The sequence below is a fragment of the Pinus tabuliformis genome, chromosome 9, assembly GCF_031772625.1.
Source record: "Pinus tabuliformis cultivar Carrire ecotype Pingquan chromosome 9, CPIR1, whole genome shotgun sequence".
Classification (NCBI taxonomy): Eukaryota; Viridiplantae; Streptophyta; class Pinopsida; order Pinales; family Pinaceae; genus Pinus; species Pinus tabuliformis.
In genome coordinates this window covers 585481792-585492866 of record NC_142307.1, presented here as the reverse complement: position 1 = coordinate 585492866, position 11075 = coordinate 585481792, and positions in this window count along the sequence as shown.

The following is an 11075-nucleotide window of genomic DNA, read 5'->3' as shown; positions in this document are numbered from 1 at the left end:
TGGTTTATGGACATATGTGATTGGGGTTGCAGTGCCCAAATATGTCTATAACAGTTGCCCCCTAAAGCATGAGGTCATAAATCTTTTGATGTCGGGTGAAATGCTTTATAATGAGGATCTGAGGTTTTTCAAACTGGAAGGTGACATGTAATAAGATACAATACAATACATTATCTTCATAATATTTTCATGATCTAGCTGAGGTGGGCATTCCCATGCTCAACTTGATAAATTCATTTTCATGTACATAGGACAGACAACCGTCTGTGTGTAGACTGATGATTCTGGTAGAGCCATCATCCCTTAGTTTGGATGATTATCTGTGCAGCAATGATGTACATTTGATGTCTTTATTTTCCTAAATATATCGCAGCCCGGATGGATGAAACTAGATCTGGGGTCTTCAAAACTCGTTCAATCTTCGCCCGAAAGTACAAGTCGATCCATGTGAAAAGATGTTTTGATGTCGAACATGGAAGGACATCGCCTGATTACCAGCCAATGATGTAAGCTGTTAACAGACGCGAGAGGAATCACCGATGATGATGATGACCCTCAAGGTACTGCAGTACAATTCACGTGGTGCGAATACATGAGTCGATGTCGAACACCATGCAAAATCTTTCAGTCGAAGGCCATTAGTGTAAACCTATCGCCGAAAGTGAGAAACTTGCCATTGAGGCATGCAAGCTTCAAAGTACTGGAAGGGTTGTCCCTAGGTCGGCTTCTTGGATAATGAGCTGATGTCAACAAGAAGTGACCCGTCGTAGGAGGGCATTAATGGATCCCACATCTACGACACGGAATGGAGCAAATGATTTTGTAGAGGTGAAAACAATCTGATGATACAAGGTTCAGGGTGGCTGTCATGAAAGAATGGAGCATGAAGGTATTGCAGCGGATGAGACACAAGCTGGGTAGGTGAATTCTCTGAGTGACTTCTCTTGAACATATCGATGACATTGAAATGGATTGGTAGCGTTAACCCCAAAAGTGGATGGTACGGTGGACCAATGGTGATATGACCGGTGAACGGAATAACTCAACCCGACTCAATCATGGTGACGGAGTGAAAGTGTCATGTTCAAGAGCGACCTGCTACCAATAAAGTTTCTTCAAGTTTTCTTCCCAATTTTCCCCAGTCATTTCTGACCAGTACCTCTTTATTTTTGTCAAGCTTGAGGAGGATAACATATGCTTTTTCTATAATTTTCCCTTCGGGAAAACCCGTCGCTATGTTTTAACGAGCCTAGCGATAGTGAAACTCGCTCTTGTCTGAATGGACAAGTTTGTCGCTATTGTTTTAACGAGTTTAACGAGAAGGATAACTCGGTCCTTTTCAATTTTAGAGAGTCTGAAAAGAGACAGAAAGGAAACTCCACTGTTCCTTTTTCGTAATATAATCCCTTAAGTCTAAAAAAGTATAAAACAATGCGAAAGAGATGACTTTTCGATAGTTTTAATGAGCCGAACAAGAAAAACGCTCAATATTTTTGTGTAATAGTCCCTCAGGTCCAAAAAGATTAAAATCTAGAGGAGGGATAGCACTTCCAACCACTTTAACGAGCTGGAGGGGCCAATTGCTTGGCAATCTTTTCATATTTTACGAGTCATATGAAAAGAGCTTAAAGGAGACTCGTTTTTGAGGAACGAGTGATGTTTTCAGATAGCAGTTGATTCCAGGTAAGGTTTGGAACTTTCCAATCATGGCAATGTAAATAAGGTGGCTAATAGGATCACTCGTCGCAGTTGTTCCTCAAAAGGGGTAAACAATCAAATGGAGCTGAATGATCGGCTAAAACAGAGTGGAGGTGATAGTAAGAACATGACCAAGGCTCAAAAGCTAATGATAATGCATTAACAATGGTTATTTACTGGAGGTGGGTTCATTTTTCAATGAGCTTAAACTCTGGTGGAACATATTCTCATTGCTAGGTTTAATTTTTAATGAGCTTGAACTTCGCGTAAAACTGCTCGTGATAATGGTCCTTGATATTTGATTCACCGTTAACACTATGTTCTTTTGATGGTCGTACTACCATTTCATTTGGAGTTGTGACTGTTGGAGCTCTGGAGGTGTTTTCCCCCTTGATTTTCATCAGCTGAATCCAGGAGATTCTGTGGACAATTTTTGGCGCCATCTAGACCAGGTAGGAGCTAAACCTGAGCTCTTCAATCGCATTCTTTCCTTTTTGAATTCTGAGCATGTTTTCCTGCTTTTCTAGGCCCCTGGGGTTTGAACATTATGTTCTGCCCCTATCACACCTAGTATACATCGAAAGGTGCAATGCATCCTAGGCTGGCCACAGGCTAGTTAGGATGCATCTCACCTAGTACACAGTTAGGGTGCGATGGGCGCAAGGAGGAAAACTTTTGCACTGATTTTTCATGGAAATTTTTCCTGTTTTTTGCCAAATCAGGATCCTAATTCTTCTCTTGTTTGCTTTTCAGAGATTCATCGGAGCAAAAATGGTTGTTACATGGCGTGAACGTGAGCATGAAGAAGAGGACATGGTTTCCCTACATGATCCAAGTACGGTAACTGCATTGCGGAACTGTGGCTTGCTCAAGTTCTTTCGCATGTCTAGCATGAGGCAACAAATCAACTTGTTGCAATATTTCCTCAATGCATGGGATCCTACCAACCAAGTGTTCTAGATAAGAGGAAAATCCATCCCCATGACTGTTGAGGACATTTATTTCTTGATCGGTTTATCGAGGCATGGCGCCCCTCTTTCACTATCAAGTTCCGCCCGTGGGGGCGAATCCGTGAGGGATTATATTCGTCGATACTGTAGAGAAGGATCTCAGCCAAGCAGGGACGGTAAGATCAATATCCGAGATGTCATAGACTGGTCCTTAAGGACTATTTTATTCACCCTTGCTAGACTGGCTAGTAGCGTGGCCCTTCACTTGGCCAACAGGTCCTATATGCAGTACGCCTTGGAATGTCTTGAGCCCAAGGTATTCAACTGGTGTGGCACAGTACTTCCAGTGATCAAAGAATAGCTTACCAAGGTGAAAAGTGGAAGATCTAAGAACTTTGGCTATGGTTCCATTCTGACCGCTTTCGCCTTGGAGAGGATCCCACTGATGCAACCCCAGTACATCTCACTTGGCCTACCACCACCGACTGAGCCACAGATGTAGAGATGATTCGACCTTATGGCCAGACATGCTGGTCAATCGCAAGTTTCATTCTCTGATGCTTTCTTTCAGTGGTTCAACCATCAACAGATGGCTTATTCCAAGTATACATATGCAGGGATGGATTTCCGGGGTGACCCAGATTTGGTGCTGGTGGCTGGCAAGCAGTGAGGTGTCATAAGTAAAAATCTCTGACCATATCTCTATTTATTGTTTTTATAATGTTCTTGTGTGTTTTTTTTAATTTTCATCGAGACTAATCAAAACTCATGTGCTTATGCAGATATTGGGCCAGCGCGACCAGCAGTGTGTCCGAGGGCAGCAGCTGCCATTCCAGCAGGAGAGGCTGTATGGAGGGCCATTCTTCGTGACCTGGATGTATCCGAGACCCTTGCAGTGTTGCAGGATCAGATCGAGGGTCTCACCCTTGGTATTCCAGATGTGAGGACCGATGAGATGCCTCTAAGATTACAACGCCATACCACTAGCGTGCTGAGCCGATGATCTAGGCTCTTGCACATGATTGCACAGGCGGTGACTAGTTATCACCAGCACCATTAGATTAGGGTGCCCCCCTTGCATTTTGACTTTTTGGGTCATATGACCGATTTTTTCGTGGACAGAGAACACTATGAACAAACTATAAACAGTCATATATATATTTTTGATTTTCGGAGTTTTATTTTGGTTAAGTTATATGATCCTGGTGCAGTTATTGATAAAATGCTTTTCTTTTACAAATGTTGCAAATTTCTATCTAACACATAATTTTATAATGAATCAGTTAATGTGTTTAATTTTCTGGAAATATGTTGATATTGAATAGAATCGAACTGCCTTTCCAAAATCTTGACCCTTAGGAACATGCGATAGATAGTTGGATTCTGAACCGAATAGATGCCTGTAAGTTGTAGAATGACGAGCTGTGAGTCTCGCCTGATGACAAGGCGGCATATGCCATGCGCGATGGCATCATAGAGGAGTTCTATCAATGTGCTATATTCAGCGATGTTGTTCGTTGATTAACCAATACACACCGCTCTGAAACTCACTAACTCGCCACTTGGATCAAGGATGGCCCAAGCTGCAGAAGATAGGTTCCGCGAACTACGACTCACCCCATCAGCGTATCCAACAAAGGATTCCAATAGGTTCGACATCTACAACAAATGTAAAAGTGGATTACCTAACCAAAATGATCACTCTTAACGAAAACAAAAATGTAACAAAAGCATATGGAGAGGTTACCATGCTGAGTCAAGCATAGTAACGCTTAAGGTACAACCCATTTCGGGGTTGCACTAGTGGAATCCCGTCATAATCTACTAGCTCGTAGGCTCCTTTTGCTAATGCACGCTTAACAATGTAGGGACCCATACACAAAGACTAGAACTTACCTGCTCCCAATTTATCGGATTCCTGATCGTAAAGCAAGACCAGGTCGCCTTCTGAAAAACGCAAGGCTTGACATTCTTGTGAAATTGTGCTTTGACTCGTGTCTTATGTGCTTTTTTAGCCAAGGTAGCGTCACGATGGGTTTCATCCAGTTGGATTAACTCTAAGAAATGAGCCTCTTCCTCTGAAGTTCCGGGGAGGAGGTCAACTGCGAGCTTGAGAGACGAAATTTCGCACTAAACTGGTAAGATCGCTTCCAGGCCATACACCAGCTGAAAGGGCATAAATCCGATCGCATTTCTTACCGATGTCCGGTATGCCCACAAGGCTGAGTACAGGATTAGGTGCCAATTCCACTTATGGACTCCAATCATCCTTTGCAGCATGTGTTTCAGGACTTTGTTGATCGTTTGAACTTGCCCATTAGCTTGCAGATAATATAGAGTAGAGCTGTCATGGGACAGTCCTAATTTGGCACCCAATTGAACCATCATCTGATTATGGAAATGTAATCCATGATCTGTGACTATAGCTTGTGGAACGCCGAACTTGGCGACTACATGATTGAAAAAGAAAAGAGCGGCAGTTTTGCTGCTGTTGTTTAATGTAGGCAGCGCCTCAGCCCATTTCATAAAATAGTCAACTGCGACTATGATATACCCATGCCCCCCGGCCGAGGTGGGACCGTTACATTGTATGAAATCTACGCCCTATTTGGCGAATGGCCCAACAGCAACTACTGGCTGCAGAGATGTGGGTGGTATTCTGGTTTTGCGGTCGAAGATTTGAAAAGCATGGCAACTTCTGACTACAGTTATGCAATCTTTGAAAATTGTTGGCCAGAAATATCCTACTCGTAAAGTCTTTTGTGCCATAGCATAACCAGATTGGTGCCCCCCACATGCACCTGAATGACAATCATTCAGGACTTTTTCGGCCTCCTCATGGGTGAGGCACCTTCGTAGAACAGTATCGACACCACGACGGTAAAGTGTATCACCGACAATCATGTAGTCTTTTGCTTCGTATCGAATACGTCGTTTTTCTGAGCGAGAGGTATTAGACCTATACGTTTGGGTTTGGAGATAAATGATTATATCTCCATACCATGGATCGCTTGAAGATATCAGAAACAAAAATTCATCCACGATTGTTGCTTTAGATGTTGAATCGTTGGATGACGATGGGAAATCACATAGTAACTTTGCAAAAACTAGAGCTTTCTTTGATTTGGATTTTACGAATTCCAGATCAAACTCTTGCAAAATTGCTATCCACTTTGAATATTTTCCCCCAAGCAACTGTCGCGACAAGATGTAAGTCATGGGGTTGCAATCTGACAAAATGGTAGTTTTTCGAAAGATAGCATAGTGTCAAAATCTCTGTATTGCTTGAACAACAACGAGAGCTAGCTTTTCAACATATGAGTACTTGCTTTCTGTATCATTTAAGTTTCAACTCAAATAATAAACAGGATGTTTGATTCCATTGTCTTCTTGAACTAAAACCATTGCGATGGTCGTATCTGTTGTAGCCAGATACAGGTTAAAGTCTCTTTGATAATCAGGAGCGTACATTAATGATGCTTTTATTAGGGATTCCTTTAGAGCATCAAAGGAAGCTTGCGTGACCTGATCCCAGTCGAAGGGTGCTTCTTTTTTCAAAAGACGCGTATAACCTTTAGCAAGTTTGACGTAATTTGGAATGAACCTCCTCATAAAGTTTGCTTTCCCTTGGAGTTTCTAAATCTGAAGCAAATTTGAAGGTGGAGGCAAATCGATGATTTCATGAACCTTGCACGGATTGAGACGAATTCAGTCCTTTGAAACTACAAAGCCAAGTAAATGACCAGAATCGATGCAAAACACACACTTGTGCAGATTGAGTCTTATTTTGTAAGGTCGGCAATGTAGAAATATTGCTCTCAAATGCTGCGGATGATCAGTCCGCTTTTGTGAGTGAGCCGGAAGATCGTCGAGGTATGGTTGAACGATGTTCTTGATGTCATGGAAGGCATAATTCACTTCCCTCTGAAAAGTTGCCACTGCGTTCTTTAAACTAAAAGGTAGCTTACGGTACGCGAATGTGCCCCATAGACAGATAAATGCAGTCTTTGATTGGTCCTGTGGGTGGATATTTATTTGATTATACCCGGAAAATCCATCGATAAACGAAAATATTTCGCATCTGGCGCATTCATCAATTATCTAGTCGATGAAGGGTGTAGGGTAGTTGTCCTTTGGACAAGCTTGGTTTACATCCCTGTAATCGACACACACTCTAATTGTTCCTTGCTTTTTCATCACAAGAACAATGTTCGATACCCAATCAGTTAGAGGAATCGGGTAAATGAAACCAACATGGAGAAGTTTTTCAACTTCTGCCTTGATGGCAGCGGCTTTCTTTGGGTGCACCTGCCGAAGCCGTTGTCTTACTGGTTTGACATCTGGATACATCTTAATTTCATGTTCAACTATGCTCGAGTCAATGCCTAGTATTTCTTCATATGACCATGCAAAGACATCTTTAAACTCGCGAAATAGAGCGTAATATACTTCCAGTTCTGAAGAAGAACAAGATCTGCGGAGATGAATATTTTCTACAACATCTAGTTTGGTCGATATATTTATGGCGATAGTTTCTTCAATATTGGATAGATTTCACTCGGAATCCACCGTATTTACAGTATTTCATAGAAAATCAAAGACTGATGGATGATTAAGGTTGTCGGAGTAATCTTCATTGTAATTTGGAAGATGGGAACGATGGTGGTAATATCCCCATGGTGCCCCCTGTATGTTCATTGACTGAACAATTCCTTCACCTGTAGAATGTACATGCGACCAAGGATCTGAAGAGGTACCATACTCTTTAGACCTATCTACCCAAATGCTTGATGAGCATTCATTGGGGTTTGCCTCCCATGCCGAGAACATTGATTGCTACAATATTTCTATTGGGCTTGGAGACAACACCTTGTGACGATCCATGCTAATATCGTGTTCGGACATCTTTTGAATGCAAGATACCATATTGCAGGTTCCTACCGTTGCCACTTCCGCCAGGTTGTTCGGAGGCAGTAGGGCAAAATTACCCATCAATGCAGGGTCTTTTAGTAGGCCTACTCCGATATTTTGAAGCGACTGAGAGCTTCCGTGGATCATTGGAATGCTTCCCGTAACTTGTGAACTATTGGGGAGAAATGTCTGTTGGTCGACGATTGTAATTCCTCCTTGGAAGGGAAATGCAATCTTTCTGAAGTATGTCGACACAACGGCAGCCATAGCATAAATCCAGGGCCTTCCTAGTAGGATGTTGTAATTGAGGTTTCCATCGATAACTTCAACATCAATTTCTACTATTTTTCCCCCCAGTTCGACTTGCAAGTTACTTAAAATCCCGTATGGAGTGTATGTTCATCCATCAAATGCTTTTAACATCGTTGATGATCGTGACAAGGGTGGTGAGCCTAAAGTTTTCCAGCAACTCATTGACATAATACATGTAGATGCCCCCTCATCAATAATTGTTCGATGAACAGTTTTGTTGAGGGCTTTCACTTGAATGAGGAAAGCGAGCTGAGCTAGTAACTGCGGGTCATATCCTTTATGATTAAAGGCCACAAGATTGGAATCTGCTAGGTCAATCCCACCTATTGCTGATAATAGAGCTTGCTTTTGGGAGGGGAAATCTTGCAGTACCTTAAGTGTCGACATAGCAGACGGCGATTGGGCTAGGTCCTCTACTATATTATAATTCTGTGCCACTCTGGCATGAGGATTAAATGTTGATTTGTTTACAACTCCCTTTGGCGGCTTTATCGTTAGCTCAGGAATGATGGGTGGCACAACTTCGGTTGAAGTTGTTGTCGAACTACTAGGTTGATCAGTAGCCTTGTTGTTCGACAGCTGTGGATTCCCGTAATCTTTATTCTTTGTTGATACCAAAGCATCATTTTGTTGTTTCGAAATGGACATCATTAGGACTTGGGATGGGGAAGCATTGTCACTAGCAACCAGATTGGTTCTTGGGTTTGGAAACAGATCAGTCAATACTGCTGAGGTTTTTGAATTTTTGAAGAATTTCTTAACTTCACCTTTATATGGACAATCTCTCATCCAATGATCCTCATCGAATATGAGGCATGGCTGAGTAGGTTTCTTTTGCCCAGAAGGGTTTGCAGAAGATTTTTTAGGATATGAATCATCATGTTTCTTCTTTTTTCTCTTCCCTTTCTTCTTGGCCCCTGGTTGCTTTAGTTCTTTGCCTTTGTCGGTTGACACGGCATTAACCTCCGAGGCTAGAAGTTCTTCATTTGCATTTTGATCAGAAATCTTACAGGCTTTCTTAGATGTAGCCTTTTTCGATTTCATGCTTATTGTACCTATCATGCCATCGTTGGCATGAGAGTCCTTGTTTGATTTAGGAGGAGGAGGAATGGAAAATTATGGTCTTGGAGCATCAAGGATTTTGTCGTAGGGCATGCCAGACTGAGTATAGATCAAGTCTAGATATTGTGCACGAGCAATGACCTGCTCTTCAGTGACGACCCCTCCCTTTGCCACATCTTCTATAATAGAAGGTAACAAAGACTTAATAAACCATTCAGCTAGTAGCTGATCAGGGACATATGTTTTTACCATTCTACGATGACGTCGCCATTCATGAATATGATCGGATATGTGAGTGGCCATCGTTTGCTTGAAATTGGTAAGAAGCTCTGTCCTTGTTTCGTACCTTATTGGTAATTGAAAATGGGTTTAAAAGGTTGTGGCAAGGGCGCTGAAGTTATCAAATGAAGCTCTAGGCAATTCGATGTACCATTTTGCTGCCAGACCAGTTAACATTCGCTGAAAAAGGCGAAGCCGAATCGAATCATCATTGAGAGTGTTGGACGAACACCACAGATGAAAGGTCATCACATGATTCGATGGGTCTTCACCCAGATTTCCATTAAATTTAGGAATATCTGACGGAAGTTTATGAGGAATCGTCGGCCACCAAGGGGCATAAGCGATTGGATCGTTCGTTAGCTGATTTAGATCTGGTAACTCTAAAGTCGCCACAAAGGGCAACTGTTGATTTAGGTTCGGCGAAGCGTACCGAGGATAAGATGGGATCGCCTGAGCAGTGGGTCTTTGCATACCAGCATAATGTATTTGATGCTAATAACTTTGATAAGGTTGTTGGGCATAACCAATTTGGGACGACTGGTGATAACCGTTTTTAATATACGGCTGCCCATTACCTGAAAAGTTTTTTTGCTCAAGTCCTTGGTAAGCTTGTTGGAATTGCGGTTGTTGATGTTGCACCAGCCATGGTTGTGAAACCATTTTCTGTTTCCCAATACTGGACATTTGACCAAGATGAGGGGTAATAGTACCCGTTTGAGCCTGAGTCGCTCCAATTAAGGAGCCACTAATTGGCGATTGCGTTTGTGTCGCGGAGACAAGAGGCTGTTGTACAACGACCTGAGAAACTTGAGGCTGGCATACAACATGCAATTCTTCTACTTGCGACACTATCACAATAGCTGGTGTAGTGGTGATATTCGACACAGGTAACTCTTGGTTGTTGAGGCAGTATTGGCACCCAACCGCTGGATGTGATTCCAATTTGACCCAAATTCAGTTGTGAACTCTCATATGGTTGTTCTCCCGGAGGGAACAATGAAAGGGTATAGTGCCCTCCATATGGCGGCAATCCAGTGCTCAAAGGAATGATTGGCCTTTGGAGACCAGACTGCCCAAATTGATACGGTTTTGAAGGATCAATTTTTTGAGATTCAACATAAGAGATTCCAGATACTATCCCGGATGAACAAACGGGGATAGACCATACTGTCGAAACAGTCCTTGGGTGGACTCCCTCTAGCGGTTGAGAGCTAGTTGGGATAGATGGTATACCAGCGAACATCGTCGGAGTGGTGGTAGAAGGTTCTGCTACCGCTGTATTGGACGACACAGTCCTAGATGTCGACGGTTGTCCAGACATATCGAGTCTATCCAAAAGACTTCCTAGCGATTCTCCAGGAACTTGCGGTGAAGGGGTATTAACTTCCGAAGTAGAAGGATAAAGGTGGATCCCAGTTCCAAAATGTGATGGAGTACTATATGGAAGATCCTCCGTAATCTCTTCTATAGAAATCAATCCAGGTGGAAGAGGTAGACCGTCAGGTCCGTAAAATATTTTTGGTGCCAAAGAAGGTATAGATTCTGTAGCGACAGATGTTGGAGGGGTAACACCTTCCGAATCAACTCTAGATGGAGCTGGTTTAGGGATAGAAGTGTTTACCGCTACACTAGGATCAGTTCTAATGTCCTCTTGTAACTGCGGAACTTCTTCTATAGAGGCAGGGATACCAGAAATCGATGGAGTAACCGAAGTCTCAGAGGATGTTGAAACACAAGTTTCAAACGAACCAGGAGACTTTGACCCAGTTAAACGAGTTCGTTTGGCCCGGAATGGTTTTGTTTTTGGAGTCAAAGACGGTTGACTCGTCAGTCTCCACGAATGACGAGGTTTTGATTGAA